The sequence below is a fragment of the Ptychodera flava genome, chromosome 8 (assembly GCF_041260155.1).
Source record: "Ptychodera flava strain L36383 chromosome 8, AS_Pfla_20210202, whole genome shotgun sequence".
Classification (NCBI taxonomy): Eukaryota; Metazoa; Hemichordata; class Enteropneusta; family Ptychoderidae; genus Ptychodera; species Ptychodera flava.
Window position 1 is genome coordinate 28,530,999 of NC_091935.1, and position 20,325 is coordinate 28,551,323.

At 39.5% G+C, this 20,325-nt stretch overlaps 1 protein-coding gene across 4 annotated transcripts in view; it reads left to right on the plus strand.

Annotated features, from left to right (window-relative positions):
- The first annotated feature begins 8,174 nt into the window (after positions 1-8,174).
- Positions 8,175-20,325, plus strand: part of LOC139138957 (midnolin-like) — a 53,213-nt gene continuing 41,062 nt past the window's right edge. Inside the window, exon 1 of one of the 4 annotated variants that reach the window (XM_070707603.1) lies at positions 8,175-8,242. The gene's annotated coding sequence lies outside the window, so the exon portion shown is untranslated. Of the gene's footprint in view, positions 8,243-13,151; positions 13,551-20,325 lie in introns of those variants that run through there. The other 3 variants (XM_070707599.1, XM_070707602.1, XM_070707600.1) reach the window with 3 other exon arrangements.

Here is a 20,325-nt window from a genome sequence, read left to right on the forward strand (position 1 = left end):
TCATATTTATTACGATCTCCCTTTGTCATCCACGGCTCTCTACTTTGTAGATTCTGGTAGCCCCCTCGCTTCCAGAGTTCAAAGTCGGAAAAAGTCATTGTGACAGGTGATGGAGAAACAACAATGTATTTGAAGAAAGCTCGCATTTCGATCTGTGATAACACAAGGTGGAGAGTCTTGCCGACACAAGACCAAAGAATGGCTAAAGGGAAATCAAAAATAAACGAACGGCCAACTAATATGTAAAAAAGTATCTCATACTTTCATATCCCTTGTACCATGCATTTTCTTGTCCTACCTCTGAAACAATCCCGAAGTGTATGATCCTTCAACTTGTCAACACCTGTATAATTGCCCCGCCAGCCTCTTGAAATTTGTTGACCTCAAAATATCTTCCTATTCTCTCCTGGTTTTCTTTGAATTCTACCCTCTGAAGGGATATGGGCTGTCACTGCATTAGGAAACCATTCTTTTGTGAAACATTTGACAAGTAAATTCAAATTTTAACGGTCATTTTGATTTCCCGCCACTTCAAAAAATTGGTGGTATTACAAAGGAAATAGAACAAACAATGTCAGAGTTGAAAACATTCACCCCCTATGCATTACATTGGACTACTCTGTGAAGTTTAGGTGAAAATTTCAGTGCAGACATGCTCAGTATTCACGGGTTTTACTTTTTCGTACGGGGCTACATTTTAATGTTTAGGCAAACATTTAATCGCAGTGTAATCTTTGCATATACAGTCCCAGAGGGTAGTTAATAATAAGTGTATACACACACCATTCTCACAAACCTATCATAGTTTGAAAGAAAAATCATAAAAATAATGCTTAAAGATACAGCTAGTGGGGCTTTAATTTTGTTGACCACAGAAATTTTAGAGCAGAATTTGTGAGGTTTATGATGCTTTTATTAAACATACTCGAAGAAGAAGAAATAGAAGAAAATTATACCTGTTATAATTATACGTTTACAAAAATACGTTTACAAAAAATAATGAAAATATAACTGAAATTACAGCTAATGTCCTTTTAATATCACTCCCATAGCGATCATCCACTGTCTCATTGACATTGCACCAAATATTGTTATTACTTGGGTGAAGAAGTGTCACACCGTTCCTTCATGTTGTTAAAGGGGTACGATCGTCAGAACTGCGCTCAAAGGTTGTATGGGACCAATGTAAACACTGTATCCAAGGTACGATGGTGATTGATGAAAGTTAAAACATGTCTGTCATAATCTACATCGTATAATTTAAATGTTGCAACTATGATGATAAACTGCATCTAGATATCGTTCACGAAATTCATTGTTTGTAAACAAGAACTCGCACAGGCGCAGTTCCGACGACTTTTTCCCTTTAAAGTGCCAGTCGCTGTAACATTTGATATTTGTTCTCTTTTTTGTTTGTATGTCACTATCAAGTTCTTGTTCTACTCCCCAAAGCATTTTAAAACACATACTATTTAGCTTTCAACACAGCGACTATATGTATAGAATGCACAGCTATTCTTTAGAATTAATTCTAGTTTCTTGACAAATGCAGTGCAGTCGGCACATCTACAGGCTGAGCTAACAAGCTACACCGTCAGTGTTTTAACATTATTTGGGGACTAGGACAAGAACTTGAAATTGACATACGTAGTATAAAACGAAAAACTCACTAAATGTTACCTGGTTACAGCTACTCTCCTTATAAAAGCCGTAAATCATGTTTAAGGCCAAGTGGGCAGAAATCAAGCTATTTTGAATTCTGTGACAACTATCTCAGGAAATTTTGCTGAAACCCTCGTCGGTCCACAAGCTTCTCTTGGTTTTGAAATTCACTATTTTCAAACTGTTAGTCTATTGACATTTTTCGTTTGTTCCATCACTCGAGATTCAAGAACTCATGATCTTCAGACGAATGGAAAAGATCGATACAATTTATACATATGTTGGATCATACCATTTTTTGCAGCAGGAGGGTTGAAGCTCGACAGGTAAAATTTGTTCTCGTGTCGACATGTGGAGAGTAATTCCTCACGACTTACATCAGCTGTGCGTTGACCTTTTTCTATGTCACATTTCAAGACCAGTCCGAGTTGGGTTTAGATGGTTCTACCCTTTCAATCTTTATACAGTTCGTTGATGACACTTTAATACTTTTCATATCTATCAATATATATTTCATCTGTTGCTATGGTCGATGCCTCTTTATGCCAGAGAATAATTTTAAAGTCATTTGTCTGGTCGAGTGTTTCTCTAAGGAGATAATGGTTAAAGTCTTCCTACTGGAGAAACCTGCACCTCAATTTTCTGTCCTGCCTTGTCGTTCTGTGTAGGCGTTTTATTATGTAAATTATACTCGGTGTCGCGAGATCATCCAGAGAAATGTTATCTGAATCAATTAGCGTGACGTCTGTTTCCGGTAAATGTATACCCTGAGAAAACAGAGCTGCTCGACTAGTCTGGTTTCTTCCATTACATGTAAAAATATTTCCTGCTCAATGGCTGCGGGTAAGAAAACACAAAACACAACCAGATCAGATGGAAATTGCCAAAATGAAAAACACACTTTAGGGTAGGTTGGTTTTAAAGAAGGTTAGGGAACGAGCATTATCAACGGCATAGTTCGGGCAATAGACAACCATTTATAGCGAAATGACACTTTTGGATGAAATTCAAAAATTAAATTTCTTGTACACAATTGCCCTCTGAATCACCATATGCTAGTGAAGTACATTCATATCAATTGTCAAACATATATAAATGCACAAATATATCAAGTTTAGTTTGCGTGGGGACAAAATTGTTCATAATTTGCACCATGGACTACCACATACAGTAAAACGACACTTGCAGGTGAATTCAGTAATTAAATTCCACACAGGGATGTGCTTTAAAGCATCTTACTGTTGTAAGTATAGCTGCATGTTTAAAATAAGAGATATATATATATATTATATATATATATATAATATATATATATATATATATATATATATATATATATATATATATATATATATATATAATACGTATGTATAGCTTTATAAGCTCACGTTGTGTGTCTGCGTGGTACATAATACTTTATACATATTTATCTAGATATCTTTCTACGAATCTATCTATCTAGCTATCTATGTGTGACAGTGTGTGAGAGGAGCTTATGGCATGAGTTGGTTCCTGTTGGCTACATTTTTATGTTGGCTCCGAAAATGACAATACTTGCTCCATGAGAAAGAAGAATCAACACCGTTCAACCTATCATGTCAGCCAGTTAATCATGAGACCATAACTCGTAAAATGACTGGATAACAAGTATTTATTTACTGAGTACGTTAAGTTCAAAACCAAATGCCTCAGAAAGGTCATAAACGGGGAAATATAGTCAAATGCTCAATAAAAGTGCTAAAGTGAAAAAAAAGTTTGCATGTGATATGTAATTCACTTTCGTTCATTATCTTTTGAAAAAGAAGATGGCAGATCGGAGAGAAATTTCTCGAATTATTACCCATTCGCTAATACTTTGTAAGAGGAACTTGTTTATTTACAAAAAACAACATCGTAATAGTTAGATACACATAATCCCAGTGCGGTAGAGCAGTGTGTAGACCTGAATCAGTCTTGGAAATACTGTTGAAGTTCCTTGCATATTTTTGTCTCAACGGACGAAGTCCCGGGGGCCCTTCCGTCTGTGCATCCGGCTGTACGCAAGCTCTTCTTACAGATGTCGGGACATTTGTTTCAAATCTGGTACAAGGACATAACTTTTTATCATATAAATAGTGTGCTTGTGGATTTTTTCCTGCTAATGATCCAATATGGCCGCCAGACTGCCATTTTCTTGTAATTTTTCATGTCCAGAGCCATAGTCAAGAAACACCTGGATCGATTTGTTTCAAAGTTGGTACAGGGACATTGTACTATGGTATACATGTGCATGTCAATTTGTGTCATGATATTACCAAATATGGCCACCAAGCAGCCATTTTGTCTCCATTTTTCACGTCCAGGGCCATGCCCCACAAACATGCCTTCACTTCTGCCATTTTCTTCAAACTTTGTTCAAGGACAGGGTGCTATGGCACACCTATAATATGCATGTTAATTTTTGTGGCAGCAAGAACCAATATGGCAGCCATTAGAAGGCCATGTTATCATGGTTTTCTCAAGTTCTCAACCTGTAGGCATTAGACATGCCTGAACAGATCTAATTGAACGTAAGCATATGAACAATGTAAAATTACACACAAATGCATGTCAATTCATGTCACGATACAATCCAATGTGGGTGCCTGGCGGTCATTTTTTACAAAATTTCAAACTTAGTACAAGAACCTAGTACAAGAATATTTTACAACAATTTTAATGTGCACTTCAATTTGTCTCACTGCGATAACAGCGCCAAATATGTGACTGTTACAATCAAAACAGGGATCAATAGCTCCCAAAAACATTCGATTCAGTAGCGGGGACTATGTCATTAACGATGACTTGTTTCTAACCAGTTGCGTGCTGAACAGTCCACATCTGTCCATCTGTTGTCATTTATCATAATTACACACAGATTGAAGGTTTTGCCTCATTTGTTAGACATCGATTACGTCCACAGTTATAAACGTAATCACTTAAAAGTATGTGCACATTAATTGCTGGGCGTTACAAATCAATAAAGTAGAGACTTTTGCTGGCCAGCAAATAGTACTATTCACTTTGATAATAACATCTTAAATATTGGAATCAGACGGGATAAATATTTGCTGTGAGATATTTAGAGTGCCCTTTAACCAAGACCCCTGACAGATAAGTTTTTGTCCGAGCAGAACACACAACGACACATCGGTTTTGAGTTGTCCTAGCAAAATACTGCAATAATTTTCTTCACATTTGCTTCGATTTGTGTGTGGTGACACGTCGTGAAAAGTGGCATGGGAATCAGAAACTGTTTGAAAAAACCCACAGTCTTATTTCGTGACTTTACAGTTATAGCATCGTGTAGGCAGGCCTCTTACATTTGTCACTTTTTAATTGCCAAATTATGGAGACGTTAAGTCACATCGAATGTAAACATAACTTAAGTCATTTTGAATTGTCTAAAAGTGACATATAAGCCCATTGGGCTGGGAGGTGTTAACCTTATGCTGAATTGTATTCTTTTTGAACCATTGATATCTCATGTCACTATAATAAACTTAACTAACTAACTACTAACTAACATAACTTGTTTAAGGTAGTATGTACCTCAAAAGGGAAAGATTTCAACTTTTGCTCAAACTTTCCTGGATTAAACCTTCAACCATGCTCTTACCTATTCAGGAATAAAAGTAGGGAGTCATCTTGCAAAGTTTGGTACTAGAGAAACAGATTACTAACAACATTTACCGATATTTGAAATTCAAAATGGTCACCATCCCTACGGTAACGCTAAGGGGGGGAATAGAACATTTTCGGAAAAACTGAGACCTTGAACATTTTTCTTACCCCAAGAGCTTTACAATAAGTCTGATAAGTGGTAGATCAGAAAAAAATTGTCGAAATTGAGAGTCCAAATATCTGTCCCCGCAGCGCACTCTCCCGTAAGGGCAATTGCATGATGCATGGACCTACTAATCGAATGTAGGGGAAGTAGCATGCTATATGTTTGTACTGCGCATGCCACTGAACTGACACAGAAACTCTGCGGTTTGAAGATGCCTTTGGTCACAAATCAAGGTTGCGGTATTTACCATCACGTACCTGACTGGCAAAGCGTCCTACTGTACATGTGTCGAATAATTGCAACCTTTTCTAGGCATACTAGAGCATAGAGTTTACTATTATTCAACTAAACGTGAAAAGGGGTATTATTATCGGGGTATTATTATCTGGGGCACAAATGATTGCCACGGGGAGAGTGAAAACATTCTGATTAAGAGAGACATTACAATGAGAATAAACAGAAAGAAAAGTTTGAAACAGGGTAAAGTTCACTGGGAAACGAACTTATATCTAATTATAATGTTTAAAAATGTGAGGAGGGAAATTGATTTACCACCCCATAACTATGTCCAGCCTTTCAAGCGTCGTCACCTTGTCGACCTGCCCGCATGTCGTGATATTTGCAGATTTGTTTTCCTCGCTAAAGGTGAGTAAACTACCCGCATGGAAGTCCTGCCAAGGCTCATCGGTCATTGATTACGAAGTCTGTCGACAACTTTGTGTCTCGTACTAAATTATCTCAGAGAATCGACTTTTTGCGCCGTTCCGGCATAGAGTCTGACCTATGTCTTTGGGGGGCGATTAATATGATCGGCGAATTGTTGAGAGCGATGTAACCGACGCGCTGTCTTGATTTCACCATTAAGTACTCATGTAGATGCCCCATGTGTATAATATTATTTTATTCTGTATAAGCTGCGAGTTCAGTTCACAACATGTACTTATCTTTTTTTAAACCTTGTTTTCGGAATACTATTTTAATTTTTACAGGCCATGTTTATGCTGTGTAAGATTTATACATCTGGAAACTGTGTCACTCATTTTCTGATGACGCTGCATATTTTGCACGTTACAATAAGAAATCGGTGTTTGATTATGCCATAACGCCTTTACAATAAATCGTATATTATGCACTCAGTGGTGTGACGCCTATTCAATAACCTTTTTTGTGGTTGTGTTGTACTGTGTTGTGGTTTGACCTGCTGCGTTGAGTATGTTTGCCGCGTCTGCTTCAGTGTACTACTGTGGATTTTCATTCGACATTCATTCGGGGCTATGTTGTGCAACTCCTACTTTTGGAAATAATTTTTTTTTTGATTGGCTTTTACTTTATTGAGCTCGATTTTCGTCATCTCGCCAGGTGAAGATTGTATATCTATTTCAGAAATCGTCACCCGCTTTTAAAATGTTTGTGGTCGTGTTTAATTGTGTGATTATCCTACCGAAGTCTGCACCTTGAAGCTCGGCAATTGAACGTAAATTACTTGTTACTTGTAATGTATTTTTCTCCTATTTTTTCCCATCTGTAAAATAGTACAATTATTTTTCTAGTCCAATTATTTCCATGTGTCTTGAGTGGAACTTGTCAACGCAGTAAGTATGAGCGTCACTTTTAATACTGTTGTTGCCAACCAAATTCAGACCCGGACTAGAATTGATTTGTCAACAATACCATGCTTGTTGGACATCATTTGATGTGCTTACAAAGTTAATTCTTGGTATCAACGCACCTTTTGGACGAAGAGAGTTCAATATATACTCTGTTTCCTAGAGCAAAATTATCACAAATTACAGTTAATTTCCCTTTCATGATTCTGTTTAAGAATCTCTTCTACTGCAATATTTTTTTTCATGTTCTTCACAGTGAACGTGACATGTCTACCCTCTGTAATAATGAACCTAGCGATATACTTCGCCGTACTGTGCTATTTACTGCATATTCTTCGATGGTGCTACGAGTAGACCTATAGTTTCGCTGTATCGTTTTGCGCAATTGTGTTCTGCGCGATATCAGGCTACTAATTTGTGTTCTTGGGTGCGTTATCATATTGTGTACTGCGACTTTTTCTAATGGTACACTTTGGTACGTACGTTGCCCCCTCCCCCACCCCTCCAGGGTTTTGACGACCCCACTCTTCACTATTCCGGGTCAAACGTAGGGACTTTGGTCATGTGTCACCATCCAAACTGTCATGTTAACAAAGATAACGAAAATCTACTCAGAAACAAAGGGATACGAGAGACTCAACATTATAGATATCTTTTAGAATTTCACAAAGGCGATCACTATCAAAGAAAATGAAACGCAATAAAAAAATGGTGCAAAAACTTGACAGATAGGGAGTCAATGCAAAAACTATTACATAGATCATGAATGACGTGTAGAAGGCGAAATGTCGTTTGCTTTACGAACCAGGACGGTAGAAGTCTTCTTGGAAGATGAGGTAAGAGGGTAACACCAGAAACCAAACATGATACATTGTCCCTGTATTATAACTGTTGCCACCCCACCCTCGAATTCAAAACTTTTTCGAGCACGTTGGCTGTCTGCTGGGCGGAGCTACATAAACGGGAACCTTTGCAGTATATAAGCAGAGGCACCGCCTCGCGTGCGATCAAACTCGCGACCTCCAATCCTGTCAGACTGTGGGTGGCGTCCACACTGTCAGTCTCATCCACCAAGTACAGTGCTGCGGTCGTCACATTGTTCCAGCGCGTTGACCGCCGAGCACCGAAAATCGCCCCGGCCAAATCTGATGACAGCAAGGACACGGTAAGTGACGAACTCGGCTGAGAAACGAGTATGCCTTGAAGTCTATGCTTTATTTACAAAGCGACTTGACCATATGAAATGTTCCCTATGTCTCCAATATAATGCAATAGCCAACTTACCAGCGAGCACATCATTGAACGTCGGCGGGGGAAAATGGAACAGTATACGTATACATATAGGTTGGTTTTACCAAAAGTATTACTATCGGCAAGAGTTCCTGGGCACTTACTGCCCACGAGGTTAATCCAAATACTCGCATATCGGGCTCAAAATTACGTTACAGTTTAACCACACGATGCAAGGATATGCTCTGTACCATGTCAGGAATTTTGCGGAACTTTGGAACATCAATGATGGTGGTGCGTTGTGCCACAAATCATCTCACGGAAACAGCAATCACAGGTCAGTGACTCGGGCCATGGGCTGCAGCAATAATACAGAAAGGTAAAAGACAAATTTTGTTCGAATTTCCGTCGGCAGCGGCTGATTTCGTGCGCGTGTAGGGTTGCTGCAGTTCCTCCACCACTCACGTGTATGATCGCCATTACCGTTAATTAGGAAAAAATTGCATGGCTGGGTGATACTTAACTTGAAAAAAAGTCAAAGACATGTGCAAGTTATGAAGCCCTGGTACGATAGCACATAACTGACAGAAAGTTAGAATTAATTTTCAAGTATTTTACATCTGTAAATTAAGCGCTTTCTTGTTCTACTCTCAAATGTTATCATCAACATTTGAATTTGGTCCGGAGAAGTTTGTTATTAGTAGTGACTTGCGTAGTACGGCTAGTATTGTTTCAACATTTTTAGGGGTGCAAATGGAAATGCTATCTTGTTCTACTGAACAAAAATACACGAAACTATTACCAAAAGTTGCAGTTTTCCTCCATTAACATGTGAAAGGTTATGAGTTACGAAATCCAGCTTGGTCCATCGATATCAGAGCGGATGTATGCGCAAAACCAACGAGTGAGAGGCAACTGTTATTGTCATGGATATATATATTCGAGACTTCATGATCGCATCAAGTTTCAATGTTCTTACAAGCCTCGGGTACAGCTGTAAAGTAAAATTCCTTTTTTTTCCTATTTCTGTAAAAACTTACAGATTAATATGTTCTTCCACTACACTGGGCAGAATTTTGCAGTCCTTTGACGAGAAAAAAGGGACGGTCAGTTTTACCTGCTGGCATGGATTTGCTAATCGATTCCTCGACTCTTTGCTAAGTTCTTGAGGTACACCGGTCTATAAAAAATAGTACTCTGTGTCAGATTGATCGTCTAGAAAGTTACCTTCTCCATCAGATCATCTTTTCTCAAGGTGTACACTTCATTTAGTGCTGTGGCTACATATTACCGCTTCGTTTTGGTTTGCACAGAGTGATATACTGTAGGTCAGGTGCGTGGGAGTAGATGCTTACGATGCCATTCAGTCATTACCCGTCCATATACGATGCAATGCTGTTAATCGAGGACAATTTGATCCCCGGGTCATGTCTTGTAAACACGGCCGCAGCAAATCCGTGTATGCTACAGTACTTGCATATGTGACAACAAAGTCGCTGCTCTAGTTGACAAAACATACGGTTTTGAAGTTGAAACGAAACGAAACGTTGTACTTGTCAAGTGATGATGATAGCGAAGTTCAGCGAGTCTAGCCAGCCCAGTCGATCGCCTCGTTCCGTCGCCGACCAAAAAATATCTATAATCACTGACTTCAGTCGCGTATAATGCTCTTTTTAAAAAAAAAACACTTTCACCTTGCTTGCCAGGAGATAAATTCTCGGGCTTTCATAAATCATGCAAACAGGTTCGCTCAGAGGCAGGTGTTTGTCAATGTTTACTAAAAGGTCGAGATCCCCAGCGGGGCTCGAGTTGCTCAAGATCACCTTTAATGATGCATTGAAGACATACTCACATCCTAGCGGAGCTGAAATGTATTCGCACACCTGTAAAAAACAGGAAACGCAAAACAGACTAATCTCCATCCTACCAGAAGTGTTGCCAACGCCACGCCGCGTGGGGGGTCTGTTTCTATAGTGTCGAGGTTCTTGTTTGGATCGGAGGCTTCTGCAGTTTGAACTGCGCCCCCCAGGAGAATGTTCGCCACCCAAACTGTCAACATGATCACGCAAGCGCCTTGGCGGGAACAGGGGCGTTGATGTTGATCATGACAGGTGGTGAAGCCTGTCAGTAATCACTGCCGACACACGTACACCCAAGGTCACCGCAGTACACCGCAGGTGGTAACATCAAGATTGTTGTTTACAATTATACGCAAACGAACTGTTGCTGCGCCCAAGACAACAACCGGGGATATTAGGGGGAAAAACAAAGAATTTTCGATGATCGCCTTTGGAAGGACCCCCACAGACCGATAGTATTGCGCAAAACAACAAGAGATAATCAAAAACATGTTTATTGTCAGCAGCAACAACACAAAACGACTCTTCTTCTTCTTCTCCTTCTTCTTCTTCTGATGATGATGATGATGACGATGATGATGATAATGATGATGATGATGATAATAACGACGACGACGATGATGATAACGATGATGATAATGACGACGACGACGACAATGACGATGATGATGATGATGATGATGATGATGATGATGATGATAATGGTAGTGACCATGGATGACTGTATAGCTTCCAAGGGAAGTCAGTTGATGTTTTTTTATCTGAAAATGATTACAACATGTATCAACCGTTAAAAGGAAACAGTCGTCGGAACTGCGCCTGTGCGAGTTTCTTGTTTACAAACAATGTATCTGATGCATGCATCTCATCATCATAGCTGCAACATTTAAATTATACGATGTAGCTTGTGACAGACATGTTTTAACTTTCGTCTATCACCATCTTATCTTGGATACAGTATTTTCCTTGGTCGTATGGGTCCCATACGACCTTGGAGCGCAGTTCGGACAACAGTGTCCCTTTAAAGAGAACATAATGTGCAAAATGTCTCACAGAGCAAATTTAATCAAGTCCTTGGCGTCGAGGTTATGCTACCATCGCTAAACATGACCAAAACTGAGGATGCTAACAGGTTTTTCGACGGTTGAAAATGAAGTAAATACAGTCCCTGGAACTTAGTAATTTCTTGGAAACTATGACGACGGTCAATATGCTTGCAACAATATCTAATGCTGTGACGTAATTTTTGATCAGATTCACATTTGCAATACGGGTCTTGAAAACAAATGAGCATGCAAACTTAAGAAAAAATTCTCGACGGCGCGTACAACGTTACAGAGTCGACATCCTTCATAAAATCGTCATTTTCAAGCAAACTGCAATTGGCGAAAATTTTTCAGATAACGACTCTACGCTCATCTTCAAGTTAGGTATCTAATAAAGTTCGAAGAAAAAAATGTCTTAACGGCCATTCCACATGATCTGTGAGGAAAATCGTTAATTTCAAGACGGTCCCTCCACCATTGATAATCGCGGTCTTCTGCGGTCATCCTAACGGTCACAAAGAGGGCGTAGACACACATGTACCTCGTACTGAATCAAAAGGCTGGTCAAGATACCAATGGAGGCTGCTGTGATCTTTACTAAGTCAAGAGGACCTACTCAAGACCTAGTCATAAAATACCAAGAATAAAAGGTAGTGACCCATCGGGGTGACCTTTCGTATCCAGGGCTGTGGAGATATTCAACCACTTTGTGGAGAGACTGTAATTCATCAAATCTGGTCCGGAAGTTATACCACCCGCATATATGTTCGCTCGATAGATCAGGTATGCGGTGTTATTGATGTAGACGGTTCTTAACCTGTTCCATTGATGAAAATAATGTATTATTTCACTAAGATACATGCATATAACATGAAAGCCCATAAGGAGCGTGCTAGCATAACAAACATATAAAGAATATAATCGAGATCTCTAGATTTGTTTAAATGAAGAAAATTACCTCGAGATCTCGAGATAAAAAGTTACAATTATCACTGAAAACAAACAAAATTGTCTTGAGAGCTCTAAATAAAAAATAAACTACAGAAAAGGAAATAATTTGGTTCGTTTTCTGAAATCATGTATAAATGTTGATCGGCAATTCTCTTTTGTTCTCTCAAAGTGTGCGAAATACGCGTATTGGAAGCATAAAGGAGTTTACCTCAATCCTTGCCAGTGTTTGGCCTGTGTCAGAGGAACGAAGAGTGATTTACTTGACATAAATCAAAACGCGGCAAGGAAGCACTCCTTTCTTTGCAAAATCTCTTCCAAAACGTTACTACAACGGGAAGTGTGACCTGCACAAACATTCTACTCGTGTTCCATATCTATTAGATTCATTTCAATTGTCATCATCATCATTTTCATCATCATCATCATCGTCATCATCATCATCATCATCAACAACAACACCATCATCATAATCATCATCATCATCATCATCATCATCATCATCATTATCATCGTCATCTCATCAACATCGGTTAAACGTCTGAAATTTTGTTTTCAGCACGCCCTCGGAAAGTTCCCAACCATTACACAATATCAATTCCCAAGCCTTGTGCGACTTGAGGAACGGCAAGAAAACATTGAAGAGATGGCTTCTCCCCTTTTGGTTTCTGTTACTTTCGGCTCGCAGAGAGACCGTGATCGTAAAGTGTCTCTTTATCCGTAGACACTCGAAAAAAAGGTCGTCGAGCTAGTTTGTCATGAAATAAGTGATGAAGTCACGCCATCAACACCCCATTACATGATCAGCTTTCATTTGTGATCACGGAGACGTCTCCACGATTCAACCAATCTGATCAACACGGGGGATGTTCCCTCCAGAGGCCAACATGATCACCATCCCACCAATTTCCATTGCCGTCGGCTTGACTCAGCAATTTTCGATGACGTACTGCATGCTTGAGTACGGTGAAATATACCCCTACGTCGAGTTTTCGGCTGATGGCTACGCGTACCCAACTCTCTGTGGTAGAGAGGCGGCGTAGCCAGAAGCCAAACTCTCCTGACGAAATTGTAGCTAGGTGAAATACTACGGGCAGGTCCTAGCCAAATGGCAATCACAGTGATAGGTCAGTCACCTTTATCGTATCTTCCGGTGTCGCTCAATCGACTAATCACCTGCTTGATGGTGGCCCTGACGTTTCACACTTCTGAACTATTATTGCTACATATCCCGTGAGGTCACCGGGGTGACGTGTCTCGGGTGAACGATCCCGCTCTTAATAACTGGATAAGTCTGGCCGCGCGGACAGCGTTTCACCACTACCGCCGCTGACAGGAACACAACAACAAGCCCGCGGACTTTCCCTGGCGACGGAATTCCCCATTAGAAGTAAGTGAAGGAGCTAGCGCGCTATGTCAATTTTGTATGGCAATACCTCATTGTAGATATGTGTACAGTTGTCCACAGTCCCTCCGGGAGACTCTGACTTGTCAGAGGAGGGCGCGAGAGCAGTGCAAGATTATCATATATGATTACGTACATTTTTGGCGCCCTATTCCGGCTGGGCAAGAAGGCACAATGTATTCCGTGCGTTGGTCGAGAAAATTTCCTTGCATGTTTTAAACGCGTATGCGTGAAGTACAGTGATGTAGCCGGCAGTTTGTTCTCAAACGTGCCTGAGTTGAGCTTGGGGGTAAAGTAACTCAATGAGTTGAGAGATAGAGGGACTGGTGCAGGCTTTAGGAATCTAACAAACTGCTTATAAGCTGCGCTGCGTCATCATGTTCAAAAGAGTTCTAGAAGGACGTAATTGAAGTTGTCTTGATCCGTTTTTATCGCGCCAGATAAATGACCCCAAAATGACATCTTTGACGTACCGGTTGGCTCACATGGCATGGCTGCTTTCAAAGCGAAACTTCTTTTTCCCAATGTTTATGGAGGAATATAAAAGACTATAAAAGAAAGTCACGTGACCAAATTCAACGTTACACCTGACAACATTTGAATTGAAAGAATGATATGCATTTGTCGTTTCTTCAGCGTATGAGCGCCAGACTGCACCTGAATGCATCTAGTTACGCTTCGGTGTTTTTACATAAAGTTCTATCTGGCGGTCCTCAGAGCGTTGTTGAAGCACTAGTATTAGTGGACAGTTTATTGTGGGGAATGTTGTGCATGTGCCTAGAGGGAAAAGGACACAGGTGAGAGGTTGCAGCGAGGGGTGGGGGCAGCGGGTGCCAACTTTTCTGTTGTAACTTTAATGACTACAATTTTCAAACTTCAGAGAATAATTTATATCCACCATTACTGATTGGTGCGAAAGAGTAGCTTTTCATTGAAATAAAAAAAATTCCATTTGATTTTACAAAGTTACTAATTTAAGGTAGTATGCGCCTCCAAACTGAAATATTTAAACTTTTGCTTAAAACTGTCCCCAAGGAAACTTTCAACCACTCACTAACCAAATCAAGAATAAAATCAGGGGTCACCGCGCAAAGTTGGTACAAGAGAAACAAATTGCCTAGTTTTAACCGATCATTGAAATTCAAATGGCCGCCACCCTGCATATGTGGAAAAAAAATCAATTTTTGTAAATTTTCGCTTTTCATCAAATTAAGACAGTGAAAACTTTTCTTACTGCAAGAGCTTCAAAATGAGCCCCCACAAGCGGTAGATCAGAAAAGTATTGGAAAAAAATTAAGGGTCAGGATATCTGTCCCCCAGGCTCGTTCTACGTTGCGCATGCGCACGTCATATCTTGACCATGCGGGTAGACCTGGGCACAACTCACTCACTCACTGCACGGCAGAATGTGCCTCGGGAGAGTTTTTCTGGCGCTCAAATTTTCACAACACTTTTCTAATCTACCAGTCGTGTGGAATTATTTTGAACCATGCTGAGTAAATGAATTTTCAGCGTTTCGTTTTTGTGAAATCTGCTGCAATTTCAAAATTTCATTTAAGGGTAACTTTTTTGTCACTTGTTTCTCTGACACTGAACTTTTCAGTGTGAAACTTGGTTTTTATTCTTTACTGTATGAGAGAATACAAATCGATGATTTCTTTGAGCAAAATACGAACAAAAATTTAGAACTTTAAAGTTTCGCTTACTACGTCAAACCATTATTACCGTGACAGTACGGGTCGAACGTGGTCGAACTATAGTTTGTATTTAATTTCATTTGCGGCCTTACAAATGAAACCAGATGCTAAACTACTGTAGATTTTGATAGTGAAAATCGTTGGTTGCAAGTTTTCTCGCCGATGAAAGGCGAAGTAAAATGTATCATTGTCGGCAGCGTATAGGCCTAAGTAGTTTATCTGCAACATTTAGCTTTTAGAACCTTTTTTCTTGAGTATTCCCTAACTAGGTTATATTGTCGTCACAGAAAAGTAACAATTTTTACAAATATATCATGGTATGAACCGTGTACAACATGTTACTTTTCAAAATACTCACGGGGTAGTTCAGTTCGTTTTAAAGAATCTCCAGTCCAGAAACTTGTTTTAAGCGAGAGCTTCTAGACCTTCTCGCCTTTGCCTTTGGTTTGCTCACAAAGTTCATCATTTGAAGAAAAAACAATTCAGCTCAGAGTCGACAAGGACGGACCACCTCGGTCTTAATTGAGACAGGATTTGAAGCGTCCATTAATTTCTTGAATATCAGCATCAATGTACCCGTTATACTTTTAGATGCTATGACAGTAAAATAACATGAAATTTATACTCAGTAGATGAATGTAAAATTAATTTTGAAATAACTTTAATCTGGGGCTCTGGCGATATTGTACAGATCAAGGCTTAGGATATTTTTCTGACTTATTCTTTTTGATGTCCACATCTAGGCTAAGAGAGCTAGGGTCTGAATGGTCAGTAAGATTGCTGAGATTATAATAATGATTTTTGTCCAATAAACAAAATGTGAGCATTCCGTTGTGTGGAAAAACCATCTCTGGGACTGATAGGGTCGCTAGCGGCGTTGAGATTCTTTATGGGTATCAGGCGTGATAGGGGGGGGGGGGTGGCTCTACATTGTGCACGAAAGGTCGCTTGGTTTAGCTTGCAACATTGACCACACACTGTAAATCTCCAAAGGCTTGAGCTGTAAGATTCTGAAAACGTAAAGTGCGACAGAAGACATCCCCTACTGCGTCTACTTGGTCTCGGGGACAAATATTCGGACTCTCAAAATTGTCAAACACTTTTCAGGACTTCCACTCGTGGGGGTATCATTTTAAAGCTCTTGGAGTAAAAATATAATCAGTCTTACATTTGTGAAAATCGAAAATGTTATTTTTCCCCCATAGTGTTAACACAGGGACGGCAGCCATTTTGGATTTCGGTCATTTAAATGTCAGGTAATTTGTTTCTCTACTTTTATACTTTGCACAGTCAACTGACCCCTGGTTTTTATTCTTGATTTGATAGGAGAATGATTGGCCATTTCATTGAGGAAAAGCTTGAGCAAAAGTTTCGCCTGCTTGCGTCAAACTGTTTTTATAAAGTTGGCTTTGTGAGTTTTTTTACAAATTAGCAGGTTAATATCCTTTTAACATTTAAATCCCAAGCCAGCTCTTCTACGAATGCATCGTGGGCAGCCATGCCTAGAACGATGTCACGAGTTTCCCGTGCACATTAATTGACGTAATCACTTAGTGGGTGATTTAATTGACGTAATCACTTTGTGGGTGAATTAGGTGAGCCTATGTGGGTGATTTAATTGAAGCAATTTTTGCATTTAGGGTAGATGTGAAACAGCAAAGAACCTGGGAGCTATCGCTCGCTCCAGGGTCCAGGATACGAGTTTCTGACAAAAATATGATCGGGTCCGTTTTTCAAAGCCGTTAACCAAGAAATTACCACGTTTAGTCTCTTACAACGTAACGTTGTGTATTTCAAATACTTCTATAGCATCGCAATGTACCAAACTCGTGCTCTTTGTCTCACTGTCTTTACTGTTTTATTTTAAACCTAGAAAAATTACAGTGATATTACAGAACCGAAAAAAGTTAACATCAACAGTGTCCCCTCTGTCGTCGGTTTGAAAAGTGCCAGTTAATTCATTTTAGTGATCAGTGTCTTTTCGTAGCACTTTTTGAAGGGACCATAACCATATAATTTTCTGCAATATTTTGGGTTTTTTAATTTGTTGTTGCGGTGGTACATTTTCTTCTCCTCCTGAAACTTTTTGAAATGTAAATTTCAAAGAAGAAGTGGCCTAGCACACACGCACTGCATTGTCATATTGTGTGACAGATGAGATCTACTGCGGACAAAATTTTAGTTGTCAATAATGACATCGGCTATTACACACATATAGGCCGAATGTCTGCCGACAAGTTGAATTGCAAGCTAGCATTTCAACATTTTGAGTTGAACAAGAAACAGACAGAAAAATGACAGGAAATGCATCAAATTATCAGCTGGTGGCGATCCCAGCAAAGACGGACGGATAGAGCACATTATGCGTCATAAATGGTCAGAAAATCTCACAGGATCTCGAACACTGGACTCTTGACGTCTTTTTTAGACAGCAACCTGATTCTAGGGAGGTTGTGAACAGTATTTCATATCGGAATATTCAGAAAAACTTGCATGTGTGTTCAGAATGTTATCTTACAATATGCGAGTCCAGAGTCTGCGAGTTGGAAATACTATCAGGCAGCGATGAAATCGCGTAATTGTGTATTTTGCAGCAGCAGCATCAGCTTTGAGATGACTTCAATTCTGTATGCCCCGAGTGTCGTGAGTTGAGAGAGATATTTACTGTCCCTCTATTATTGAATTCCTACGCGTCTGGGCTAAAACGCACTTTGCAGAGTTTATCGAAATCCTATTACAGATTGACAGGTAGAAAAAAAATCATGAGAAATTATTTCTGAGTCTCTAAGTTTTTGCTCTGTTCGTGTAAAACTGACCAGTAAACTGTAGTCTACTTCATTCAATGTATGTTTTTCTTTTCACAATTCTTGGGAGAGCAGTGACGTATTACACCAAATGAAGAACGTAAGTCACGGCGGCTGAAAAATAAACATTGAATCAATGGTTAACTGCGTCTCTTTCTGTATGCTGTTTCAGTAGTCAACATAAGCGATGTGATATCGTGGTACCAATAAATAGCTGAATACGTGTACCGTATCTCTTAGCTTTCACTTTCGCATCAAGCGTGGCACCACCGTACCAAATGACTTCGTTTTTGGGAACCGCACCAATAAACTATGCTCAACTTTAATATTTTTCCCTGTACCACGTCAAAACTTGTATGAAATTAATTTATTGTTGTTTTTGTTGTTGTTGTTGTTGTTGTTGCGTTACCCGTTTAAGCCAACCTACTGTATTCAGAATTATTTTAACAGATTACTTCGTCGGTATATTGCGCCTGCTTTGAATGCAGCTTGAATGTGTAACTCTCTCCATGAAGTACGAATCATAGAGGGCGTGCTTTCTTAACAGACTTCAGTACCGTTCCCGTGATCAGTGTCCCGCATCTTCTTAAAAAGCGAATGTATGGCAAATTTTGTCGTTAAAGTACTTACCATATTAATTTCTGCATAGGGACTAGCTAGTTTGCGCTCGGGGAAAATGTTTTTGCGTTACAGGGGTTGTTGTGTCAACACGGTTATTGTTCACCCACTACGAAGGCAATTATATTCAACAGTTCATGTTGTAAATGTCAGGGCGACCATTAACGCAAAGGTTTACTAGTTCATGGCTTCAGATTTTGTTTATCAGACTATTTCCACGTATTTTCGACACATAATAGAACAATCGCGGCATCGACATTTGAATCACACTGCCTCAGTGGATGTGTCAGCTCCTAGCCAGACGATTTCTAGCTTCGGACACCAAGTTTGCCTATTCATTAATTCTACTTTAATAGAGGAAATGCGTTCAAATTTTCATGTAACATACTAAGCTAAAATAATTAAGACTTCATAGGTTTTCTTTTCAATGTCACGAGATAGCACGTAATCGTGTTTTCACCTGTTTAATGTTGTCAACTGATCGTACGCAGGATTGGAGAACTCAATTCACGACCGTAATATCTCATATTCAACACAATACGATGTTTTTGAGGGGCTAATAATTTGTCTTTTAATGACGAAACTTGTCTTGGAACAGTGCCATTTGCCACTGATCTTTGCCTTGTCACTTAAAATAAGAATGCGTTTTCCAACGGTTCCCAGAAAGCGGCACCTCTACGTGGGTAGTTCCAGTGGGCGGTTTTGGAGGTAGGGTATAGCCATCATGCTATGATACCCCCTCGATATGTCAGAGCTATTCAGTTGCACATCCTTCACCAATCTGTAAAAATTCGTTCCATCCCGCACTTAAATAACTTCTTTTTTTCAGACTTTGCAAAGTTATAAGCAATTTCGCTCAACTTTACGAGAAAAGCTGCCATTCACTGTGAACGCCGAAACCACTTGCACTGTAGAAAATGAGAATTTGTGACAGAAACGTGAAAATAAATATTTGAACGAGAAATAACAGCCTCATTGTGGACGATAGCAACGAATAAAGTTTGAGCTCACGAATCGCAAGGGCATGAAACCAAACGCCATTTTAGTTTTACCGTCTGCCCACGAGTCCTGAAGTAGTGCAGTCTAACGTACGCTGAATTGAATTAAACAGCCCCGTTTATTTTACATTCCTAGCTCTTCCTCCAACACGGGTCCATTATGAGCTTTTCTCTTCCTCAATGGCCACGATTAATTTTTTTTCAATTTTAATCAGTCTTTCCTGTCTGAAAAATAAAACTACCCAGGCTACCACATCGATAAAGATGTTTACTCAATCTTGTCTGTTAAGGAGAAAGACGTGGGCCGCTCTGTTGATCTAAACAACAAACTGCATATTTTGAAAGATTAAAATTTATTCGTCAAATAGAAAAAAAGGTGGAAAAGGACAGGCTAAGCAGCTTGTGTGAACATAACTTTAAATAAACAATAGGAGCAAAGAAACAATATACAATGATGTTCAACTATTTGGAACAAAGAAACGATGTACATTGTCTATGTTCAGATCCTAAGAAATAAAGAAAATGACACTTTTACGGTAATTTAACAAAAGGAAAAAACTCAAGGTACAGCCTTGACTTCTAAGTATTTCTAGGCTTGCAAAGTCAGTCACAAAATCGTCAACTTCCTTTTTCACAATTTTAA